Source organism: Arvicanthis niloticus, chromosome 2, assembly GCF_011762505.2.
Source record: "Arvicanthis niloticus isolate mArvNil1 chromosome 2, mArvNil1.pat.X, whole genome shotgun sequence".
NCBI lineage: Eukaryota > Metazoa > Chordata > Mammalia > Rodentia > Muridae > Arvicanthis > Arvicanthis niloticus.
The window spans coordinates 83,369,333-83,378,606 of record NC_047659.1 but is presented as its reverse complement, the minus strand read 5'-3'; positions in this window follow the sequence as shown (position 1 = coordinate 83,378,606).

Genomic DNA, 9,274 nt, shown 5'->3' with positions numbered 1-9,274 from the left:
AGGGAGGAGATGTAGGAAACATCCTTGCTTCTACACTGAAGGCCTAAATCAGCCATGGGCCTAAGTCAGACATGCCTGCTAACACAAAGTCTTGGTCTCTGTGGGGAAACACTGACCTTAGAACAGATAGCTATAGATCTTGTAAACAGGCAGCCTTAGTGGAAAACTACCAGCCTGGATAAGGACGAGTGGTCATAGACCTTGTGGATAGACAGCCTTGGTAGAGGGTGCCAGCTTAGATAAGAACAAATGAATTATAGACAGAGTCACAGTGGCCTGTTCCTTGCTTCTTCACCCAGCCAATACCATGTTCTGGAAGATATCTGTACTCCCCCTGAGAACACCTATGTTCCTGACTCATCCCCTTTTCCACATCTTGCCTCTATGTGTATATAACCCCTATGTGAAAAAATTAAAATGGCGGTTTGATCAGACTATAGACAAGCCACCATTCTTTGCATCCTCTGTCCTCCAGTTCTCTCTTCCAGGACTTCTGATCCCAGTTCAATGCCTCATGGGACTCGGCACATCCATACTTAGGTTTTCCTTCTTCTTAAGTTTCATATGGTCTGTGAGTTGCATTGTGGGGGTTCTGAACTTTTGAGCTAATATCCACTTATCAGTGAGTATATATCATGTGTGTTCTTTTGTGATTAGGTTACCTTACTCAGGATGATGTTTTCTAGTTCCATCCATTTGCCTAAGAATTTCATGAAGTCATTGTTTTTTTTTACAGCTCAGTACTAATTCATTGTGTAAATGTACCACATTTTCTGTATCCGTTCCTTTGTTGAAGGACACTTGGGTTGTTTCCAGCTTCTGGCTATTATAATAAATAAGGCTGCTATGAACATAATGGAGCATGTGTATTTGTTATGTTGGGGCATCTTTTGGGTATATGCCAAGAAGAGGTATAGTTGGGTCCTCAGGTAGTACTATGTCTAATTTACTTAGGAACTGCCAGATTTATTTCCAGAGTAGTTGTACCAGCTTGGTATTTCACCAGCAATGGAGGAGTGTTCCTCTTTCTCCACATCCTTGCCAGCATCTGCTGTCACCTGAGTTTTTAATCTTAGCCAATCTGACTGATATGAGGTGGAATCTCAGGGTCATTTTGATTTACATTTTCCTGATGAATTTTTAGCCTTTTAGGCTGATGACACAAGGAAAGACAGTGGACTACCAGTTTAATAAAATTACTGGGGCATGATGAATGGAAGAATAAGATAGTCAGGACTCTGACTAGATCTAGTCATTTGTGCTTAGGCCTTGGCCAAGATTAACCTGGTCATTGGCATGAGCAGTGGTCAATCCAGATCTTTTCTAGATTCCATATTTGGCCAGGTACTTGGCAGAGAGTATTCTTCGTGAATTCGGCATGTCTCTTACCATATCTGTCCATGTGGACTGGTGCCTGGTAGAGTTTGTTATGAAATAAGTACTACTTCATGATAACCCATTTCAATAAATTTAACAATATTGTACATTTCATGTTAACTTACATGAGGCAGAGGTTCAAAAAAGTGCTCTCACTGTATACATAAAAAATAACTGGTAACATAAAATGCCTCATGTTTTCATTAGCTTGATTACTAAGTTTAATAGAATAGACACATCAAGGCACTGCTCTTCACCATAAACATACAGTATTAACTAAGTATATATAATTCAATAAAGATAAAAATGGGCTTGAAAAACCAAAAAACTTTAATAAACCAAAGGTAAGTGGTCTAGCATGTCTGAAACTTGAAATAGATTAGTAAAAAAAAAAAAAAAAAAAAAGCAAGGAATGTACTAGGAGAGTTCTTAGAAACATAAAATTTTTCTCTGTCTCTGTTGCTATATCTCTCTTTCTCTCCCTTTTTCTGTACTTTTATTTTTGAATGACTGGCTCAACTAGTGATTATTTATTTATCTTCTATACATTTTATTGAGGACTTCTTACCTAATAATTTTTAGCTTTATCTTATACCCATTAATTTATTTTCTAATTCATGATTAAAATTTTAATTTATAAACTTAAATTTTTTGAAGTATTTTCTCTTGAAAAGATGTAAACACTTCTCTTCAAACTGAAAATAGCAAAGCATATATACCTGATTCTATCTTTCTTTCTAATAATTATATTACAGAATATTTTGGTTTTGTTGTATTTCTTGTAAAAAAAAACAATATGTTTCAGAGTATTTAATAAGCTTACTAGCTTCATCCAAAGAATATAAAATGCTTTTCCTTTTTAATTTTAACAATCATTTTGTGGATGCTTTTATGTACTAATATCTCAAATAATTAATCTCATTATTACTTCATTGATCCTCCTATAAGCATTTCTTCTTTTTCCTACTTTTGAAGAAAAAAATATTTATTTCATTTTATCTGAATTCATTCATGTCCAAGGTATGGCATCAAATGTCCCTGTGCTTTCCCACACTGAGGAAATAGTTGTCTATAATACCTAAGCTGTTCACTCCTCTTCCAAAACAGGCACCCATTTAACTGTGAGGATCAAGGGAATGAACACAACATATGAATGACACATAGTTTCCCCATCATCCACTTTATAACTGTAAGCTAAAATTTTTACTTTTCAAATGTCAACTTGCCTCTGATGAATCATTTCTGGGTCATATGCTCAATAAACTATTCCTGTTTGATTGAGATCAGTGTTTGTGTAGTTTGTGAAGTGACACCTGGACCATAACACTAGTTATCCTGTAGATGTTTTTCTAACAATCTATAAATTTGGTATGTGATTTCTTGAGTATGCAGTCATATCAATTAGGAACTGTATCTGAATTTTGTCCCTAGGTGGTGGAATTAAAAGCATGTACTACTACTCCCTTGTTCACTGTAACTCTGGAATTTAGTAAACAACTACTTTACAAAGATTTACCTGACTCTGCTGGGATTAAAGGCATGGCTACCCTACCCTGTTCAAATATTTTATCATAATCACATCAAATCTTAGAAAAATACAAAAAAGGTTTAAACTGTCATAACCCTTTGAATTTACTTAAGCCATTTTGAAATATTTAAACTGTGTTTTTAGTACAAACAACAAAAACATCCATATTATTTAAGAAGAAAACTCAAGTGTTGAGGTCCAAGGTGGCATGGGCCACATAGCAATCTACAGTCTAACATTCTAATTAGTTAATTCCATGTGGAATTAAGACACATGGTTTAAGAAAATCATGTTACATTTTATGGCAATAAGGCAAGTGTTCCTTTGTTAAGCTATCATTTGAAAATATTATTTTTTGTATTTATATTTTGACATCTGATCAAATGAAAGGCATTTTCAGTCTTAATAAATTAGTTTGAACTGAATGGCCAAGAGGTATGATGAATTATCACCTCTTCTTATTCAGGAGATGAAGCAGACACCAGAATAAGGATGTTCTGCTAAAGCAAGCATGTGAAAGCATATGTAATGAGACATTCTTTGCTAATGGCATGCATGTATTGATCTGCCTTACATTGTGTAGTTGAACTCCATTTGTCGGGACTCCATAGAGAGAAACTTTCCTAAAACCTTCTGGTCATGTGCTGCAATTTCTTACAGCTTAGGTGGACTTGGACTGATTGGCAGAGTGATGTCAGCTGAGACAAACTCACGTGCTAAGGCAAGACACGTGCTAAGACAAGACCCCTGAAGAACATGTGATTTATGGAGGGAGATAAAAAGGATTAGTGGACCATGATGGAGGCTGTTTGGCTTGCTTACAGAGCTAGTTGTGTAATGCATGTTGGTCTCTCTTCTTAGCTGATCTTCACTGAGACAGGCACTGCAGAGAACTTCTCCTGGCACTCTTGCTTGTCTATCCTGCTGACTTGTGTCAAGGTTGAGACCTGGTTGTCTTTGTTAGGTAGTGCTACCAATGCTGATTCACACTGCCCTCCAGACTCTACTGAACTGGATTGCTAGTATTTCCTTGAAGTGTTTGCAAGTGTATCAAGCTGTTGTTGCTGATTCCCATGGTCTTGGAAATCAGCTTTTGAGATTTCTTCTTAAATAAAAAAGGATATTTTTGTTATTTTGTATTAAAAACACAGTTAAAATATTTTTAAATGTTCTAAGTAAATTCAAAGAGTTATGAAAGTTCAAACTTTTTTCTATTTTCCTGACAATTCAGATAGGATTTGATCCAAAGAACCATTTCTACACAAGTCCACTTCTGCTGTATCTTTTCCTTTCCACCACCTCTGGTGGGTGGTAGGCTAGAAGAGAGGTTAAAGTGTTTAAGAACTAAGGAAGGCACTCTTGGCAGAATGACCTAAGACAGGCTCAGTCTTGTTTATGAAATAAAAAGGGGGAGAGGCGGAGAGCTTTTGGGGCTGCAGAGCAAGAATCTGACATGAGCCAAGGACAAGGAAATGTGCTGCTTGGCAGGAATATGACATTGGCCAAGGACAAGGAAGTAGGCTTCAGGCAGGAATCTGACATTAGGCTAGAACAAAGAAATAATTTCAGGCAGGAATCTAAATCTTAGGCTAGAACACGAAAGTAGGCTTCAGACATGAAAATGACTTTGGGCTAGGACAGAGAAGAAGGCTCAGATATTTTGGTCATCCTGATAAGCCCTTAGAAACAGTAATTATGGGAGTGTTCATGAAACTTTGTTTAATGCCTTGCTTTTCTTTGGCTATTTGCATTCATTGTATTACTAGTTCCTCAACATAGAACTGACCTTAATAATTGCATGTAATTAAAATGGTATAAAAGAAAAAAGAGAAGGGTGGATGGGATAGGAGGTTTCTAGGGAGGGGAAATGGGGAAAAGGGATGACATCTGAAATGTAAATAAATAATATATCCAATAAAATAGAGAAATAAAAAAACTATCATTAAAAATAATATTTGAAAATATTAAGTTATAAGAAGATATCTCCTGTTCACATATAATCTTTATCAGTTCTGATGGTATACAAAGTTTTTCTTTTCCTATGGAAAGAAATACAAAACCTTTTCCCCAATATATCATATAACACAGTTTCCAGTCTAAAGTCTGTGGGAAGCCGACAGAAGGCAGATATCATCCTTGTAGCCATCTTGAGCCATATACCCTGATAAGATATTTGATTTATAATAGCCTACAACAGTTGAGCACACTCTGATAACATCTTGCTTTAGATACCCAGGATCTTCCCTTGGCTGTGTGAGACTTAAAGCTGTGATTTAGAGACTTAAGGTAGTGACTTAGAGATCAGATTTAGAGACAAGGCCTAAGAGCATGACTTAAAGGCGTGACTTAGAGGAGTGGCTTAGAAGTGAGACATATAAAAGGCAAGAGGCAGACAGAAGAGTTCAGCACAACTTGGAGCTAGGAATTAGGTTAGAGAGTACAACTTGGAGTACAACTTGGAGTTAGTTATTAGGCATTAGGTAGAAGACACTTGGACTAGAGAACTCAGAAGAACTAGGTAGTAGGCATTAGGCACTTAGCACTTGGAACTTGGAACTTGGAGGCACTAGGGACTAGGAACTCAAGACTTGGGACTTGGACTAGGAAGAGAGCCTGAAGAATAAACGGGATTGAATCACATTCTGTCTGGTCTCCATTCTTCGAGTCCATCCTTACTCTCTCTCTTGCTGAACCCTGACCCATGGACCAGAGCAGCTTGGGGCAGTACGGGCTCTAACAATTTAGCCCCCAAGGCTTTTGGCAGTGCAGGTCCCAACATTGACAGAACGGTCTGAGACAAAAGTCAACACATTTTTAAATTATATAGGTTGATTTATTTCAGCAGTTTTTCCTACTACCCAATGTGTTTCTGCAGTTGTTCATTTCCCAATAGCATTTAAACAATTTAAAGTTAATAAAGCACTTTGCATCTATCTTTTGGAGTATTTTTTACCCCTTTCTATTTATTAAGCATATCATTTGTAGTTATGCCTGCCACCATCCCTTAATTTCTGATTTTGTTAACTTGGATATTATTTCTCTACCTTTTAGTAAATTTGGAAAAGGGTTTGCCAATCTTATTGATTTTATTAAAATACTATTTGTTAATTTTTGTTGTATTGTTTTATTTATTTCAGCAATAAATTTGATTATTTCTTCCCATCTATTTCTGTTGTCTGATTTTCTCTTTTTGTTCTAGAGATTTCTGGTGTGCTTTTTTCAGTTGCTAGTATGACATATCCAGTTTTTTTAAATAGGTATTTAGCATTATTAATACAGATACACAAATACATTTTCTGAGTAGTCACTAAGATAAGAATCAGAAAGATAATCTAGCTTACCAGGTTCAATATTTTCTCTTAGCTCAGATTTCACACCTGTATGCTGTGTATTTGTGAATACACCCATGTTGTGTAAGGAGAGTGTCTTGAAATCACTGTCTGTTGGTCTGGCTTTTATTCACCATCTGAATATGTCCCATGGGCAAAACTCACCCAGCCAACATTCTGAACAAAAGAGAACCCTATAGATAATTTTCTTGGATTTCTCTTTGGAGTTTCTTTATTAAGAATGATACCATGTCAGAGCCTGACAAATACAGAGGTGGATGCTCACAGCCAACCATTGTATTGAGCATTGGGTCCCCAATGAGAGTTAAAAAAGGACTGAAGGAGCTGAAGGTGTTTGCAATCCCATAAGAAGAACAACTATATCAACCAACTTGACCCTCCAGAGCTTCCAGGGTCTAAACCACCATCCAAAAAATACACATGAAGTGACTTATGGCTCCAGCTGCATATGTAGCAAAGGATGGCCTTGATGGACATCAATGGGAGGAGAGTCCCTTGGTCCTATGAAGGCTCGATGCTCCAGTGTAGGGGAATGTCAGGGCAGGAAGGTGGGTGGGTGAGCAACCTCATAGAAGCAGTGAGAGGGGAATGGGATATAGTGTTTCCTAAGGGTAAACTAGGAAAGGAGATAACATTTGAAATGTAAATAAATAAAACATCCAATTTTAAAAAAAGAATGATACCATGGGCTTCATATTTATGAAATATAACAGGTACAAAAAATGAACAAATAACTCCAAAGACTAAATTAGTGAATACTTTTAATGTTTTTTCCTGTGACTACTAAATTACACAGTGATACCTTATTCATATTTACTTTCTGCTTTATGTAGCTAGAGTTCATAAAAGATTGTTCCCAGTTTTAAGAGAAACCATGTGTTGTGTCTTTTGTATGACCATAACAACATGGTTTTCTAATACATTATGAAGCTTTCTCAAGCAGGTAGGTAATGCTGAGCCTATAGAAGTTGTATTTCAGTACGTTCTTTGAGAATTTTATATAGTGGGATGTCTGAACTTGATTTTAAACCATTAAGATTCTAGGAAATTTAAAAGAAGATATTGTGAATGTGTGTGTGTGTGTGTGTGTGTGTGTGTGTGTGTGTGTTTATATTCATATACTTGTCTATTGGGCAAGTGGACCATGTCATCAAACAGAAGAACTGGCAAGGTTGAGTGAACTCAAACCCTGTGAATTGAGAATGGTAAGAGTGGGGTCAACTTCCTGACTACCTGCTCTGGAACATATAAACTTAACACTTCCCAAGAGGACCATGACAGTCTTCAGGGAAAAAATCTGGAGTCCTTCCACATGCAAATAGACTATCACTAAAATCTCAGACTGAGACAATGGAAACAATCTAACCCTGTATCCCATCCTATTTCTCAATGTTTATAAAGTTCCTATCAACATGGAATAAAGTGCACAAGTTATTTCACTGAGAATTGTCTGAGAGTGGCTGTTTTACTGAGCTGTAACACTTTTGGGAGAACTCTCTTTTCTTTTTTCTTTCTTTTTTTTTTTTGTTTTTGTTTTGGTTTTTTGAGACAGGGTTTCTCTGTATAGCCTTGGCTGTCCTGGAACTCACTCGGTAGACCAGGCTGGCCTCGAACTCAGAAATCCGCCTGCCTCTGGAGAACTCTCTTTTCTAAAGCTTTCTTTGCTAGACCTTGGACCCAGCTAGCAGCCCATGCTCATACCCCTGCTGCTGCCAATGGCACTACTACTGTAGTAGACAAGACTTGCAACCATAGTTACCTGCCCTGCACTGGCCAGCCAAACCTCACTTCCTTTTTGCAAGCTGTAACACTTTCAGTTTTCATGGCCAGACTGAAACCCACAAATCTATTTGTCTGGGTTCCACAAAGAATTGTACATCTCATGTTTAAAACAGCTTTATTGTAATAATTTATATAACTGCTAATTAATAAATGTAATTTAATGAGATGTCGCTAATCTTTTTTTTTTCTCTTTAGAAATATTCTTGCATTTGAAACATACTTTGGCCAATATTCAAATAGCTGCTAAAGTTTCTCTTAATGTTTGTCATAATCCTGTGCATTTCTCATTTTTTTTTAGATGTAATCCATGCTGATCCTGTCTCCAAAACCTTAGACTAGACAGAAGCAGGAGTTAGGGGGAAAATCAAATACTACTGTTCTACTAATGAATATAGCCATAAGATGGCTCCTACTTACATATTAGTGTCTTGCTCAACCATCATCATAGAGGCTTCTTCCTGCAGCATATGGGAGCAAATACTGAGACCTACAACTGGATAGTGCACAGACAGTGAGAAACCTTGAACACTCAGCCCTAAATTAGTTTTCTTTATTTTCTCGACTTGGCTCAGGGAGCTATGTGGAAGAGGATCTGTAAAGATGATAAGACCTAGTTACAACAGAAGACCAGAAATCAAGGCCTTGTACACACTATAAGATCCACAGAGACTATGGCAACATACATAGGTTCTGTACATGTCTAAGCTGTGTAGGGCACCAGTGCTGAGAAGGCTTGTGGACAAAAGTCCCCTAACCTAATCTAGAGGTTATTTCCAATTGATACTCACACAGTACCAACTAATTTTGTCCAATGGAGTCCAAATGGGTACATGAACACACTTAAGGACAGGTTGCATACCCAGTTGTAGATGAGCAAGACAAAATAAACTCAGTATTATTTTGAAGTATATTTTTGTTGTTGTTGTTTTATAATGCTTTAACTGGATCATCTTTCAAACCTTACAGGTCTTTTGTTATGTATTATGATTTTTGATTTTTGTGTACTTATGGATTTCTGTGTGTGCAAATGTGTGTGCCTCAGGGTCAATATGTGTTTCTTGTGCTTTTTTAGGGTAGTTATACTTTTTTTATTTTTTTGACATGTTTAAAATAAGATGGCTAAAATGGGTTAAATTATTTGTACTTACTATTCTCACATATCAATTTGTATATCTTATTTTAAACAGTACTATGCATCCCTTATTTAGTAGTGATAGTATGTTTTGTCCTTTGGATT